Below are 17,222 nucleotides of genomic sequence, written 5' to 3' on the forward strand. Positions count from 1 at the left end.
AGTTTGATTCGGAACGGAGTTCAAGAAGAAGAAAAAAGACTTTTGAAACTTGTGATCTTAAAAACTTAAGGGATAAAAGCTTTATGGGGTCATGACATTTGTGTGGTTATAAAAGCTTCTCATTAAAGGTAAAATGGATAAAACGAAGATTTTAAAATTGAATTATTTTCAAATTTAAAAATGTGTCATTTGTTTTGGAACATACTAAAAAAGAAAGTACCTCATCTAATTTGAAACGAAGGGAGGGAGTACATAATTTGTCGAATTCATATACTTTTGTATTTACTGTATCGAATCGGAAGAATTTACAAAAACTACAATTGATGTATAATTATCTAATAGGTTCACTTATTAAATGCTCAGGTAGTAATACAATTTTTATTTATTATTTTATTTTTCATGTGCGATCATGCTTCTAAAGTATTTATATTGAAATTATTTTTATATGTCCAATGGCTGACAAGAGTGTCACACCTCCTTTTTGCGCGCCCGCCCCGAAGGGTTAAATGCGCGGGTGAAGTTTTTCCAATTTAAGTGACAATATTCGAAATGGGATTATTTATTTAATTCAGAGTCGCCACTTGGGAAAGGTTTGGCTTTTGGTGTCCCAAGTCACCGGTTTATCTTGAATCCCAAATCGAGGAAATTTTCGACTTTTACAAATGAAGTCTGCGAACCAGAAATTCTAAGTAAGGAATTCTGTTGACCCGAGGGAAGGTGTTAGGCACCCTCGAATCCCGTGGTTCTAGCACGGTCGCTTAAATTGCTATAATGGCTGAATATCTGATTTAAATACATGTTGTGGCTTATGTGCTTTTATTAAGATTTAAACCGCTTTTATTATTATCATTTTTTTTATAGAATTGCAACGTCGTGAAAATGCATGTCGAACCACGTCACAATCAATGCACCCGTAATCGTCGACACATTCGGACTTCGTTGAGATTCGGATTTGGGTCACATCAATGTGCACCCGAATTTAAGAATATGATTTAATTAAGCCGCGCCTACGGAGTCTAACGCGTTATTATTTTGTAGAAGGCCATGAAATTTATTAAATGGCCTATCCTGAATTCTAAATAATTATCATGGTTATTTATTGAGGGCCCCGCAATTTTGCATTTTTATTTGGCGAGGCTCATCTCTATTTTAGAAAAAGAATATCCTAAAGAGACTACATTTCTAATGTGTTTGTCTCTAAAATAGAAGAAAAGATGCATGCTAATTCAATTTTGGCCAAATTAAGATTTTAGTTAATCGTCTGATTAATTATTTACAGAATTAAGAGACGTTGTACCTTATGAAACATGCTTTTAACTTGATAGAAGAATTATATACAAGATTGATGAAATGCTACGACTGCTGCAAGAGCTCCCTAACCCTAACTTATTTAGGCAAGATTAATTAAAACTACTTATTAGAAAAATGCGACTAATAATATTTGAAACTCATCCTATAAACTGCTTCATGAAAACTGAAACTCAAGAGTTTGAAACTGTATTGTCTTTATCTAGATCTAAACAATTATTTGTCCTTACATATTCGAAACATGCTGAAAGAGCGAGTTTGAATTAGCAATTGTATTAAATGGCTCTGCATATTTCACGGATTGTATTTACATCTTGTGTGCTCCTAAACGAATAAAATGTCACAGTTTTCAATTGGCATAAACTTTAATTAAATACAACCTTACTAATCTGTCTCCATTAGGCTAACAGACCCAGAAACTGCATATCTTAACACCATTTATATAAAAATTTGTAAGCAATGCAACAGATGATTATAACGTCCTTCAGATCTTTCGATTCAACTTTCATTGCAACATCAGACAGATTCGAAATGTGTACCTGAGGAAATGCTTACAATGAAGAAAGTAAGGCAGTCAGTTGAGCAATAGAAGCGATACCAAACAGCAGCAGTAACAGTAGGTTCCAATAGAACAAAAATCCCAGGGCAAAAGACCAGTAAAGCCAATGGAGGAAGGGCAGAATGAAACAAATTTCCAGTAGTACGGAATAAGAGATCTAGGCAATCCAATTCGAGAAGAAACAAGCAATACAAATCCAAACAATAGACTTAGCCAACACTTGAAAGAAGACAGAACTAATTTGGACAGTTTGAACAAAACTGAGAATCGAACAAATCGTAGGAAGAAGACAATTTCTGATCTTTGTGATATCCCTTTCCTTATCTCCTTTCTTTTCAAATTCAAATGTCAATCCTCAGTTTTTAAATCTATTTGGGTTATCAAAAAGAATTCTTTTCTAGTTTCTGTTTTCGGAATTTGAACTCTCATGTGTTCCCTCTCAGTGTCTCTCTCTATCTCTGTAGGCTCTCTCTGTATGTATTTCAACTCTCCTTCTTTAATCTCCCAGTCTCCCTTTTATCTTTTTCTGTCTCTCCTCTCTCTAATCCCCTGATTCTCCTCTTATAAGCCTTCACCTTCCCCTTTTAACAGCCTGTTTAGAGTATATCAAACAACCCTCCCATGTGCCCTTTTCTTTTCAGTTCCACTTTAGCTAATTAAATATAAAACCCCATCATTCTCCTGGCAGCTTTAAACTTTCCCATTTTATTAACCAAAAGCAAATATGGGCAGTAGAATATATCTGACAGCATATGCTGTCAAACCATTTTTAAAATCAAAAGCCTTTTTATGCAGGAAAACAGGCTGTGCACAATGCACATGTTGTGCACAAGTGCACATGCCATCAACTCAGATTTTAGTTACAGACCAAGCCTTAGGTTTCTGAAATCATATTAACGACTATAATTAACAGGACTTGGTTCTTAATTGATTCAGGCAAATGTTCAACAGAAGCAACTCGATTTGTTATTGTTCGGACAGTTGAAACTAATTGACGACACATGTCGACTCGACTATATTAGCATTAACATACACAATCGTAGCCAAAAATCAGACATTTAAACAGTATCACATAAGGGGTTCATTTTGCAATGTCAAACAGAAAGGCCCTAAGAACTAAATGAATGACCAGTTACGGATTCAATTGAACATACATTTATACACACGCATTATGAAGAAAGAAACTGACTGAATACAGAGGTCCGGCCAAGGTGGACAATAGCAGTTCAAAAACACAAAACAAAAAGTTTGGCCATGCGGACAGGCCTTTAACAACACACAAACATACGAACTGAAATAAAGAAAAGAAAATTAAACTCACCTTAAAGCTTTTTAAGGAACAAATCAGAAAAAATCCACTGGTGTTTGAACGGACCTTCTTTAAGGTTGAATGGACTTTTAAACGAAGTGTTTCTCGGATGAGAAACACCTCGATTAAGGTCCATTAGGCCTTAATCTCTTCAGTTTGAACAAAGCACGGAACATGCACAGGGAAAACTAGAGTTCAAAAACTTAGATCTGGGATTCGTGTTTCCCTGGTTAGATTCGGACCAAACCAAGTATGGTTTGGTCACGAGGGGGGTCTGGGGAGTGTCTGGTATGATTTCAAGGCAGATCGGTGTAGATTAGGTTCCGACTCGAATCTTCAAATGAAGATTCGAGAAGGTGGGATAGGATTCGAGGTGTGTGGTTGGTAGATTTGGGTTCAGGACGTCAAGGGGGTTCTATGGTGTTAAGGGGAAGGTCACCGGCGTTCATGCCGCCGGTTTTCATGGTGGGGGATACTAGGGCGGCTCTAGGGTTTGGGGGTTGTGGTGAGGACGACGAAGGCTGGGGTTTGGATAGGGGGGTAGGGTAGTGTTAGGAGTTTATATAGTTAGTGAGCAAATGGATCCTGGCCGTTGGATGAGATGAGATGAAGGGCCAGGATCCTTTGGCTAACCAGGGACGACGTCGTTTCAAGGATAAAGGTTTGGGGTCGGTCCGGGTGAGACGGGTCGGGTTTGTTGGTGGGTTACGGGGATTGATCTTGGCCGTTGATCAATCTGAGATCAACGGCCCAGATCAACCTGTATCAATACGACGTCGTTTGGATTCTCTGGGCATCAGATGGTCTGGACCGGGCAGGCCTGGGTTTTGGGCTGAGTTTGTTGGGCCAATTTTAACAAATTGGCCCAAGTCCGGAAGGGGTCTTTTCCTTTCTTTCTTTTTTTCTTTTTTTTTTAATTATAAAAATACAAAACTAAGTAAAATCAAATTAAAATAAACACCTAATACAATTATTTGCACACACATTAAAATGATTCAAAACAGGTAAAAATTAAACAAAACAAAATCACGGGCAAAGATGCCTGTTCATGCTTTTTCTATTTAACAACCATGTTACGGTTCAGATCATGCATGACACGTACATTTTTTGTATTTTGTTTTAATAAAGTAAAAATGGGCCAAAGTCATAAACAATTAACGAAGTGCCATGTAAAAATCTCAAAATTGTACAACGGGATCAATTGTTATTATTTTTTATTTCTTTTGGAGCGATTGTCTCGTGAAATAAAAATCACGTGCTCACAAAGAGTCTCTACATTTTGGTGAGATTATATGACAATGTAGTGAAAGGAGTGATCACTGAATGACGTTATTCATAAACGCGCGAAGCTCGTGCAAATTACCTAGTTTTGCATAAAGAAAAGTAGCGAAATTTTGTTTGGAAGTCCTAATATCTACATGTAACAGTTATAATAAATCCAACGAATGTAGTAATGTACTAGCTGAACTCTGATTAGGAATAGTTTGTTCATATGCGAATCGATCTTGAAGAAATTATTAAATGATACTTTCTTTTAATATGATCCGCTAACTAAAACCTAAGGGTATCTAAGACCTTTGATTTGTTAAATTATATTGATTGAAATATTTAAAAGAATAGTCTGAAATGTAGAAAAAAGAATACATAACTACTTTAAGTTATTGAATCAAGTTTAAATAATAGGAGTTTAAACAAAACAGAAAAAAATATTACGTAATAAAGAGGTTAAAATTGTATAAAACTACTACAGAAAAAGCACTCCCTCCATCACTACTACAGTTGGAAGACCAAGTAAAATATTTACTGCGAATTTTAATATTTGTAAAATACTAATTTATGGAAAATATTTTATTTAATTTTAGATCAATTGACTTTTTTGTCATTTTTAATATTCAAACGTAGAGCATTATTGTTTGGTGAGACAGAGGGGCGCCCATGGTTTGTTTGTAAACTAGAATGTTCTTTACGGCTTGTTTGGATGGTTGTTACGCATCACGCATTGTAATGTATCGTTTAATAAATACAATATTTGGATAGATTGTATCGTTTGCTATCATTTCATGATATCACGCACCGACCGTATGAAGAATAAACTTGCAATATAAAAGAAAAATTATGATATATGGTAAAATTATTATATAAAAAGGTAGAGTAAATGATAAAATAAAATTATTTAATAATAATAAAGGGCGAGATTGAGAAAAAAAGACAAAATAACGATGCGAGTACACCAACTCGGTCGTACATAGAGTGACACATTTCGTGGTTATGTAACAACAGATTTAATGATACGATAAAATTTAAGAAACAATTAATCTTGTCATGCTGCATATATAGGTAGATCCCGATCCAAAAATTAATCTTGACATGTTCAACTTTTAAGTTCCTAATATTGAATTTATTTTTACATTACGGATCGGATCAGAATTTAATATTTGTCGAATTTTTAGTAAATTTTCACATGTATTTTATAAAAGTAGTAAGTGTACCTTTTTAGCATGTAACAATTTTTTATTGTACTTTTGTATACTTTTTATATACATATAGAGTTTAAATTTGAGATATACATCCATCACTCCTTGTATGTTTCATAGTGTGACCTTCGATTCTTCCTTTGAGCCGAGGGTCTTTAGGAAACAATAAGGTCTGTGTACAATTTACCCTCTCAAGACTCTACTTGTGAGATTTCATTGGGCTTGTTGTTATTGCTTTGAATTGTCTTATTCATAATTTCATTGGGTTAATGTTCAATTCTTGGCAGACTGGAAGTGGGTTCATAACGATGGTCAATCAAACGGATGGTAACACTTACAATCTTCAATTAAATGGTGGTCATGAGAATGGCAGAGCCAAAGAGTTCAACACTAATCCGGCGAGAAACGACTGGATTCCCAGCGGTGAAGATTATCAGGTGCATTTTAATGAGCTTGCTAATTGAATCTTCATGTGTTGCACTATAATTTATGTTCAGTTTCATATTTTTGCTCTAAGGCTTATTAATCAGGTTGGATTGACGTCCTCAAAACCCACCCGGAGTGAAAGTGATAGATCAATTTAAAGTCAAGAATCAACCAGATGCTGAAGGTGGTCCCTTCTATTTACCTGAATTTGTTAATCTTGAATGATTGGAGAGAGACATGAGAGATGATACCACGTCCTTAGGTTGATTATTTTATACTGGTTTGTATCTGAATAGTATATAATTTCTAGTAGGGACGATGCCAAGGCTGTTTTCGTGATTGGCTAATAAAAAGTTATTGTAAGCAAACGCTGCCAATGGTAGAAACTGATTCTGGTGGCCTCTGAAATCAAATAACACATGCTCTTAACATATTCTCAAGGATCGCCTATCAGTCCGTGGGTGAAATGAAGTACTAAGCTCCACATGCATGCCAACTATTGTGTTGATTAACATTGGGCATCGATAGTTTCCTTTTTTTAAGCTGAGCTACTGTTTGCCTTCTTTTCTTTGGGTTTTATTTATCCATCAATCAGCTTTAAACTATGTCTCAGTTGCACATTAGTTGAGAATTTGAGACAGTGGACTAGATTGCGCATACCTTGTGTATTTCATAAGATACAATGAACTTTTGTCTTTATTTTGCTCTATTCGGTATCAGAAAATTCATTGTATTTTGACTACATTTGCTCGATAAGATATTACAACTCTATTCCAGCTTTATTCAGATCCAGAACTAGCTACACATTGTAGATGTAGAAAGTGCTTAAGCTTTTATTTAATATGTACTACAATAGAAGGAAAACAAATAGGTCTCCATATTCAATTTTGGGAAGTTTTTCAAATATGTATGTATGAAGATTTCGTGAATAAGAAAGATGACTAGTGTATTCCCACAAATGGAGTATGGGGAGGATAGTGTATACGCAGACCTTATTCATACCTTATGCAGATAGAGAATTTGTTTTCGATAGACCATCGGTTCAGGTCAAACATGTTGGGTTTTTAAGTATATTAATGCTTAAAATAGGGTGAATAGAAAATTGAGGGAAAATGAAATATTTGAGATTCATTTGAGATTCTCTCCTTGATAAAGGAACATTGTCCCATATTGGAAGAGCAAGAGGTTTTAATGGATATATAAGCAATTGCTCTTCTTCTAGCTCTTAAAGAGTTGAGAAGAATGCAAGCCTCGCGTCGTCGCCGCTCGGCTCGGCTTCGGCTTCGGTCAAATGATTGATTGATTAATTTTTTGGATCAAATTTATTTGTTAATAGTAAATATTAACAGAAATATTATTAGATATCCGTTTTAATAATAGAATATTAATATTAAATCCAAAAATATTAATATTAAAATCCAACCGTTTTCATTTTTCCGTTTTCTGTTTTGGTAACAGAAAATTAATTACCCTCTTCAATTTTCCCTCTTTATTGTTGAGTAAATAGCCAGTTATATTATGACATTTATGTTGTGGCCGTTTTGCATAAACAACCATTCTGAAGAGTTGTACCTCTTCAGATTTCAGCCCAACATGGGTTATAAATACAAGTTCATTCTCTCAGATTTTTCATACGATTTTTTGAGTTTCTCCTTCTTCTTCTGCATTGTTTTAACTTCAAAGAAAGCAACAGTAAGTGTGATTTACTACCGAACTTTGTGTTCGCTGAAACACTGGAGTTTGAAGTACCGCTATACCAGTGTGTTATTCGTTCTATCCTGGGAGGAAATAATCCATAACCTTGGGTATTAGGAGGGGATTAAATTCCTTAAGGAAACACTGTGAATTCAGTGTGCTCGGATTAACTTTTGTTTCATTTATATTTCTGTCTATGTTATTTTATTTTCTCCAAAATTATTTTACAAATACAGTTTACTAACAAAACATAATCACTGTCACACCTCATTTTTGCGCGCCCGCCCCGAAGGGTAAAATGCGCGAGGGAGTTTTTCCAATTTAAGTGACAATATTCGAAAATGGGATTATTTATTTATTTCAGAGTCACAACTTGGGAAAGGTTTGGTTTTTGGTGTCCCAAGTCACTGGCTTATCTTAAATCCCAAATCGAGGAAATTTTCGACTTTCCAAATAAAGTCTGCGAACCAGAAATTCTAAGTAAGGAATTCTGTTGACCCGAGGGAAGGTGTTAGGCACCCTCGAATCCCGTGGTTCTAGCACGGCCGCTTAAATTGTTATAAGGGCTAAATATCTGATTTAATACATGTTATAACTTATGTGCTTTTATTAAGTTTAAGCCGCTTTTATTATTATTATTTTTTATAGAATTGCAACGTCGTGTGTCACACCTCCTTTTTCACATACCCGAGGGGGTACAGGAGTTTTTTCCAATTAAAGGACAGTCGAAACGGGATTTATTTCTTTATTTCAGAGTCGCCACTTGGGAGATTTAGGATGTCCCAAGTCACCTATTTTAATCCCGAATCGAGGAAAAGAATGACTCTGTATTACAGTCTGCGCACCAGAAATCCAGATAAGGAATTCTGTTAACCCGGGAGAAGGTGTTAGGCATTCCCGAGTTCCGTGGTTCTAGCACGGTCGCTTAACTGTTATATTCGGCTTGATTATCTAATATAATACGTATTATAAACTTATGTGCAAATTTTATCCCTTAGCCGCTTTTATTATTCTTTTTATTTATTGTTATTATTTTACGAAAAATTGCAACATTGTGAAAACGTATTTCAAATCACGTCGCAATCAATTGCACCCGTGGTTATCGACACATTTCGACTCCGTTGAGATTTAGATTTGGGTTACATAAATGCACACCCGTATTTAAGGAAATAACATTATTAAATACGCGCCTAGAGCGACTAGCGTGTCATTATTTTGGGTAGGGCCGTGAAATTTGCTAAAAACGGCTCCTCCCTAATTCTAAGCAATTAACTGTACATTTATTGAGGGCCCCGAAATCTATACATTTCATTAAGCGAGGCTCATCTCATTTATTTTAAATGGACAAATCTTAAAGCGACTACATTTTTTCTATAAAAATTAGTCTCTAAAATAAAGAAAGAAAAATCCTAATTAATTACTAGCTTTTATAATTTTAAGAAAACATGACATGCTAATTGCTTGGTTAATACAAATATTGATGAAAAAAAAAGAATTTTACTCTTAATTTCGAAATTTTAAATAAAATAAAAAATTCAACAACTAATATTCAAAATAAACAAATATAGCTAGATTAAAACTCAGCATTGTTATTATATTTTTTTAAAAAAATATATTATTGAGATTAATTATTCACAATCATTTGAAACTAGATTTAACCATAATTACTAAAGCTTATTAGAAAGTTTATTAGACTTAAACGTTCTTCTAATCTTGCTTAAGCTCAAGTCATGCCTTAATGCCTAATTTACGATGTTTAATTTAAATTCATGTTTTAACTAAATTTAGCTACTTGTTCATGATCAACCTACAATCTTGAAGCCTTCATAGTTAGTGAATTAACCTGTTTTGCCGAACTGATTTATTACAGACTAACTTATGATATTATTTTCTTATTCCAGCTATTATTTAGTAATTCATGAAATAGCTTAAATACAATCAACAAAAGAAACAAAGAAAAAAAACGAAATTAAAACTTCAAATTTTCATTCTTCATATGTATTCATGCTTCATATTTCGGATTACAATAACCAGCTTTTCAGTTGTGTACCTGATATTGGAAGCAAAAGAAAATGAATATGAGAATCAGCAGCAGCAGTAAAATCAGTACAACACAGCAACAATAGCCCAGCAACAGTAACAAACCAGTGGAGTAGTAATCCAAAAAAAACAAAATCTTCCAGCTTTGATGAAACAACAATTAATTCTGATTTCAAACAACAAAAGAAAGGAGAATATTTTTTTTTAGTGTTTTTTTTTATTTTGAAAGCTTAAATATTTTTCGGAATTTTCTATCTCTTAAATGTTCAGCCCTTTTCTCTCTCTTATTTTCAGATTTGTTTCTCTCTCTCGTATCTGTGTATTTTTTTTTTCTATCTCTCTGTATATTCTTTCTTTTGATTTCAAGACTTCACATATATAACTCATCCCATAAACCTTTCAATTAATTAAAATCCATACTTTTTCTCTACCCAACCCATTATCTTTCCACTCATCCCCATTACATTAAATAAACATATCACACCACCCCATTTCATTTTGTCCCCCATGCTTCATTTAAAATAATGCAAGATTCCCCTTTAAATTAAATCTTGTCCCCCCTTTATATTAAATAATCATGTCACAACCCACCCCATTTCATTTTGTCCCCCATGCTTCAAATAAATAATTACAAAATGTACAATTACTAAACTACCCCTTCCGACCTTACTGAAATTACCAAACTACCCCTGAACGTATTACAAATTTACCAAACTACCCATCAGCTATAACACATCAATTAATCAAACTTAACCAAAATATAGACAATATGATCAATTTCTAACAATGTTCAAACAACAATATGAACACGGATGAACATCATAACAACAATATCACATGAACATGATTTTAACAACATTTCAACAACAAATCACATGAACACAAATTGAACAACCAAGAACAACTAAAATTTGATTGAACAATATTTTTAGCAACAACAAACCTATTTTTCGGATTTAAACAACAACAACAATCAAACAAGTATATTTAGATTCCTAAATTCAATAATATTGAACTTAAAATCAACTCTAACAACATTGCAACAAACAATTCTTATATTAAACTTTAAACAAGATTATGAGAATAATTCAAGAAATAATCATAAAGGGTAAACAAGAAATCAAACTATACAAAATTCGGATTCAAGATCATTCAAACAAAGTATGAACATGAGTGAATCTATTTTAACACAACAAACATGACGGATTAAACGATTAAATCAATATATTCCTTTAACACAACTAAATTCTTTAAACAAATAACAAGATCGACGAAGAAACAATTATGAACTTAAACTTGAACTTAACAATACTAACAATTTCTAACAATACATAAACACATGAAACAAATTGAAGAAATAGTTAATTAAATTTCAATTTGAATCTAACAAACAACAAACTAACAAATATTCACTTAAACAATAATACAAACATGACATGAATATGAAAACAACTAATTAAACTTCTATTTTGAAATCTGAAAATTAATTTAACAAACAACATGAACACACTAGAAAATTATTTCAATGATGAACAACGAACAAAACAAGGATTAAATCGTTTAACGATTTTGGATCCGGAAAATATCAAACAAAAATATGGACAAAAATAAAACTCAAAAACAACTAACCGGAGGTGAATCAACGACGAACTTTGATTGTAAACAAATCTGTCCGAGCCTCGACCAAAGCTCGAACGAAGGACGACGAAGACGAAGAAGAAGTAGAAGCAGCGGCGGAGGAAGGAGGAGCAGCGGCAGCATCGCGGACAGCCATGGCTGCTCGTCGCAGCTGGACACGGGCAGCAGTTGACGCGGCAGAACAGGAGCAGCTGGTCGACCATGGCAGCATGAAGCAGAAGCTCGCAGCTAGCAACAATGGCGAGGAGCTGGAGCCGCAGCCTTGCGCAGTTTCGAGCAGCAACAACGACAACTACGGCGGAGGAGCAGCTGGTCGTCTACTGCTGCTGCGTTCAGCAGCTTATGGAGAAAATGGAGCAGCAGTTCGGGAAGCCATGGACGACGCAGAGGCAGCAAGAAAAAGCAACAAACATGGCGATGGGTTGACGACGAAGACGCAGCCATGGACGAGCCTTTTGAGCTTGACATGGAGAAGATGGGCTTCTTGGTGGTGTGTGCGCTTGTGTCGAAGGAGATTAAGCTGCTGGAGCTTAGCCATGGCATCCATGGATGTGTGTTTTAGAGTTTGGAGAAGAAAGAAGAAAAGAAGAAAAAGAAGAAGGATTGGTTAGGTCTTTTTAGGGTTTTCTTCTTTTTTTTTTTTTTGTTTTGTGTTGTTTGTAAGATAATAGGATGTTGGGTTATGGACTGGGTCGACCCAGTTCGAAATGGACTGGGTCGTAGGGAAGATTGGGCCATTTTTTGGGCCTATGGCTTGAAATCGAAGAAGAGGCCTAATTCCAACTTTCTTTATATTTTCGTTTTCTTTTTTCTTCTTTTATTTTTCTAAAACTAAATTATAAAAATACTTAAACTATTATTAAGAACTAAATTAAGTTATAAAAGCGCAAATTAACTCCCAATAACAATTAACGCACAATTAAGTAATAATTAAGCATAAAATTGTATATTTGGACATTAAATGCTAAAAATGCAAACGATGCCTATTTTTGTAATTTTTATTTTTTGTAAAACAAATTTAATTACTAACAATTGTAGAATTAAATCCTACATGCGAAAGGCGATATATTTTGTATTTTTTATTAATTTAGCAAATAAACATGCACAAACAAATACAAATAATTATTCAAAATATCACAAAAATGGCACACCAAGAAAAATTATTTTATTTTTGAATTTTTTGGGAGTAATTCTCATATAGGGCAAAAATCACGTGCTTACAGCTGCCCCTCTTTGCCCGAAGATACGAAGGGTTTTCGTGCAAAGATAAAGCGAGCGATTTTTGCCCATCCGAGTACTCCGTGTGAAGCATTTTTTGAAAAAGATTTGACCGAACCTTTGCTTCAAAGGTTTCCTACATATCCTGGGCTAAACAGGAATCAGGTCAATGTAGTTCGGGAAATTTTGGTAGCTGGGATTACCGTGGGACTGCATTGTTACTGTTGTTGTATGCTATTACCACTGCTTACCGATCTCCTTTTTACACCATGCTTAAAAGAAAACAAGAAGCTAGGCTAGAGTACAATTTGTTTTTGTTGCCTTGCTTCCTTGTCTGCTTGCATTCTTTCCGGTGCTTTTCTTCCTTTGACACATGTACTTGAGTTTGTATTGTGACCTCTTGTTGCAACCTTCTGTTTCCCAGTGTCGGGGAATTTTATTGTCTCCTGCTGGGGATTCCTATTGTAACCCTCTATTTTATTGTCCTCTGACTTGATTTTGAAATGTATGCCTCTGTTGTATGGGCGGGCTCCCAACTTTAATACTTGAAAATTAATGCTGAATGTATGCCTCTGTTATCTGGGAGGGCTCCCAACTTCAACTCTTGAAATGTAAAGACTGAAATGTATGCCTCTGTTCTATGGGCGGGCTCCCAACTTCAACGCTTGAAATATAAAGACTGAAATGTATGCCTCTGTTATATGGGCGGGCTCCCAACTTCAATGCTTGAAATGAAAAGACTGAAATGTATTCCTCTATTATCTGGGCGGGCTCTCAACTTCAACTCTTGAAATGTAAAGACTGAATGTATTCCTCTGTTATATGGGCGGGCTCCCAACTTCAATGCTTGAAAAGTATGTCTCTGTTTTCCAGGCGGACTCCTGACTTCAAATACACAACTTTTAAAATAAACGCCTTTCCTCTCTTCAGGCGGGCTCCTGACTTCAACAACAACTTTGAAAATAAATCGCCATTCCTCTCTTCAGGCGGGCTCCTGACTTCAAATACACAACTTTTAAAATAAACGTCTTTCCTCTCTTCAGGCGGGCTCCTGACTTCAACAACAACTTTGAAAATAAATCGCCATTCCTCTCTTCAGGCGGGCTCCTGACTTCAAACAATACATCGCCATTCTTTTCTTTAGGTTGGCAAGATTTCAACAACTTTTAAAAATGCCTTTCCTCTCTTCAGGCGTTCTCCTGATGTCAAACTTGAAAAGTATGTCTCTGTTCTCCAGGCGGACTCCTGATTTCAACAACAACTTAGGAGGAAATGCCTCTCCTATGGGTAAAATAAACTTAGGAGGAAATGCCTCTCCTATGGGTAAGACTAAACTTAGGAGGAAATGCATCTCCTATGGGGTGAAACTAAAAGAAACTTAGGAGGAAATGCATCTCCTATGGGTAAAATAAACTTAGGAGGAAATGCCTCTCCTATGGGTAAAACAAACTTAGAAGGAAATGCCTCTCTTATGGGTGAAACTAAACTTAGGAGGAAATGCCTCTCCTATGGGTGAAAACAAACTTAGGAGGAAATGCCTCTCCTATGGGTGAAACTAAACTTAGGAGGAAATGCCTCTCCTATTGGTTTAACAACAACTTAGGAGGAAATGTCTCTCCTATGGGTGAAACTAAACTTAGGAGAAAATGCCTCTCCTATGGGTAAAAATTAAACTTAGGAGGAAATGTCTCTCCTATGGGTGAAACTAAACTTAGGAGGAAATGCGTCTCCTATTGGTTCAACAACAACTTAGGAGGAAATGTCTCTCCTATGGGTAAAAACAAACTTAGGAGGAAATGCATCTCCTATGGGTGAAACTAAAACAAACTTGGGAGGAAATGCATCTCCTATGGGTAAAAACAAACTTAGGAGGAAATGCGTCTCCTATTGGTTCAACAACAACTTAGGAGGAAATGTCTCTCCTATGGGTAAAAACAAACTTAGGAGGAAATGCATCTCCTATGGGTGAAACTAAAACAAACTTAGGAGGAAATGCATCTCCTATGGGTAAAAACAAACTTAGGAGGAAATGCATCTCCTATGGGTGAAACTAAAACAAACTTAGGAGGAAATGCATCTCCTATGGGTAAAAACAAACTTAGGAGGAAATGCATCTCCTATGGGTGAAACTAAAACAAACTTAGGAGGAAATGCATCTCCTATGGGTAAAAACTAAACTTAGGAGGAAATGCATCTCCTATGGGATAAAAGTAAACTTAGGAGGAAATGTATCTCCTATGGGTGAAACTAGACTTAGGAGGAAATGCCTCTCCTATACGTGAACCATTTCCTTCTTCCTGAATTATTTACTTACCTGTGTTGTCTTCCCTCGAAACTGCTGGGGATTATTTTGCTGGGGATGACTTTTCCTTTTCTTTCTTACCCACTCTGGGTTGCCCGAAACTCTGTCGAGGATGCTTCTACATCTCGATGATCCACTGGGGATAACACTACTGTGGATAACTCTGCTGAGTAAATATGTTATCTTACTCCTTCCAAAATTACTTCCTTTTGAATAGGATGTTTCATTCCTCTGCAAACTACTTCCCCCTTTTTTCTTTCTTTTTTCGTTTTTTTTTAAATGAAAAGACTGAATGTATTTCTCTGTTATATGGGCAGGCTCCCAACTTCAACCAACAAATCACCAGTCTATTTTTCAGGGGGGGCTCCTGATTACTTAAAATTTGAATTGTATTCCCTTATTCTCCAGGTGGGCTCCTGATTGCTGATACTTCCATTGTATTCCCTTATTCTCCAGGTGGGCTCCTGATTGCTGATACTTCAACTGCTCTTCCTTGTTCTCCAGTTGGACGCCTGATTGCTAATACTCCAACTGCTCTTCCTTGTTTTCCAGGTGGACGCCTGATTGCTAATACTCCAACTGCTCTTCCTTGTTCTCCAGGTGGACGCCTGATTGCTGGGGATAATACTACTGGGGAAGTCTCCTTTCTTCCCCTCCTTCAAATTCAAATTTTTTTTTTACACTGCTGGGGATAAAAGTGTTATCTTCTCGGGATAACGTTGTTGAGGATAACGCTGCTGGGGAATTTTATCCCTTCAAGTTGATGATTCATTCTTCTGGAAGCTGATCGGGATGATAATGTCTTTTTGCTTTTCTGAGCACAAGTGTCATCCCTTTATTCTGTCTGCTGGGGAATGCTTCCTCCATTTAAACTTATTATGTTGGGGCAACACTGGTTCAAACACCACTTCCCTTGAGACTGGTGCTATCTTTATTCTTCCTCGAATGGGTACCTGACTTCCAGAAAATTTTCCAAATGAAAGGAAAATTTTCTGCCCCAGTTTGACAGTCTCCCTTATGGCATGCATTTCTGTCATCAATGCCATTTCCTTTACCTGTTTCAAATCAAACAAAATTTGTTAGTTTAAAACGTGGTGGTTGGTTGTGATACTCCTACTGGGATGGCTTTTCCTTTTCTCCTTCCTTGCTCTGCGCTCCACAACTTGTTGGGGATGATATTATTTGCTAGGGATAATCCCTTTCTGCTAGGGATATCACTCTTCTTTTATGGCATAGCTCGGAAACTGGCATTTCCCCGACCTTTTAGTCTCGTATGAATTTCCCACACCATGCTCATTGCTCTCCTTGCTTTGTCCACGGGCCTCGGCCTTGAGGTTTATAACCTTTAATTTCGGCAAGGATATCCCTCTTGACACTCGTCAATCCTTTTGTCGATTCCCTTTTGCTGGGGATATCTTTTTGACACTGGCCTCGCGTTTGTTCCTGCTGACCATACCACTTGGATGTGCTAGTCAGATCTTATCTTGCACAATTGGAAAGCTGATGGCATATTTTGAAGTCAATTCACACTTGTTTTGACCAAACAGACTCTATTGGGGATTTTCTATGAAAGGAAAAAGATAAAAGGGAACAGAATAAAAAGACAAAGGAAAAAATGACTCTTTAACAAAAGAAACTATAAATAAAAACCTATCAAATGCAGATACCGACTCTAATGGTCATGACATGCATATGTGGTCTATCCTCCGTTGTCAATCATTTTTCGAGATCTTCAATTGGCAATTCCCATCTGATTCTCAATCTTCTTCGACTTGTAGTGCCCAAAAGGTTTTCACTATCAAGTCTCTCTCATTTTGTTTTTTTTTTCTCAGCTTGCATCGCCTTATGGTGCCTGTGAAGGTTTTCACCGATAAGACTCTCATTTGTATCACTTTCCAGTTGGGGATTTGGAGTGTTGCCAGTATGACTCTCTCTGTTGGAGATTAGAGTCCTTTCTGCTGTGGAACGGAATGTTATGTTCACCGGTAAGACTCTTCATTTGTCTGTCTTGGCATCTTTTGAAGACTGATCAAAAGGTCTTTCTTTGGACCGTAATGTGGGTTTTTGGATAGGGCTAGAAAAAAAGGGTATTAAATGCTCAAAAAAATGCATTAATTTTGGGTTATTAGTTACAACCTTCGGAATTAGATTTATTTACAACAAACGCAACCTTTGCCCCAGTTTCTTGCTTGGGGATATTTTAATTGATTTTTTTTTTCATTTTTCAAAACTATGACCGAGCCGTAAAGCACC

The 17,222-nt window shown here is 35.9% G+C and overlaps 1 long non-coding RNA gene across 2 annotated transcripts; it reads left to right on the plus strand.

The window, feature by feature from the left end:
• Nucleotides 1-5,705: 5,705 nt before the first annotated feature.
• LOC107788413 (uncharacterized) lies at nt 5,706-6,429 on the plus strand. 2 transcript variants are annotated; one of them, XR_001648609.2, is made up of 3 exons: nt 5,706-5,820; nt 5,938-6,087; nt 6,168-6,429. It is a non-coding gene; the product is annotated as an uncharacterized LOC107788413 (long non-coding RNA). The 2 variants fall into 2 exon arrangements; XR_001648610.2 differs by having other exon boundaries at nt 6,181-6,429.
• The last annotated feature ends 10,793 nt before the right edge of the window (nt 6,430-17,222 follow it).

This window comes from Nicotiana tabacum, chromosome 3 (assembly GCF_000715075.1).
Source record: "Nicotiana tabacum cultivar K326 chromosome 3, ASM71507v2, whole genome shotgun sequence".
Lineage (NCBI taxonomy): Eukaryota > Viridiplantae > Streptophyta > Magnoliopsida > Solanales > Solanaceae > Nicotiana > Nicotiana tabacum.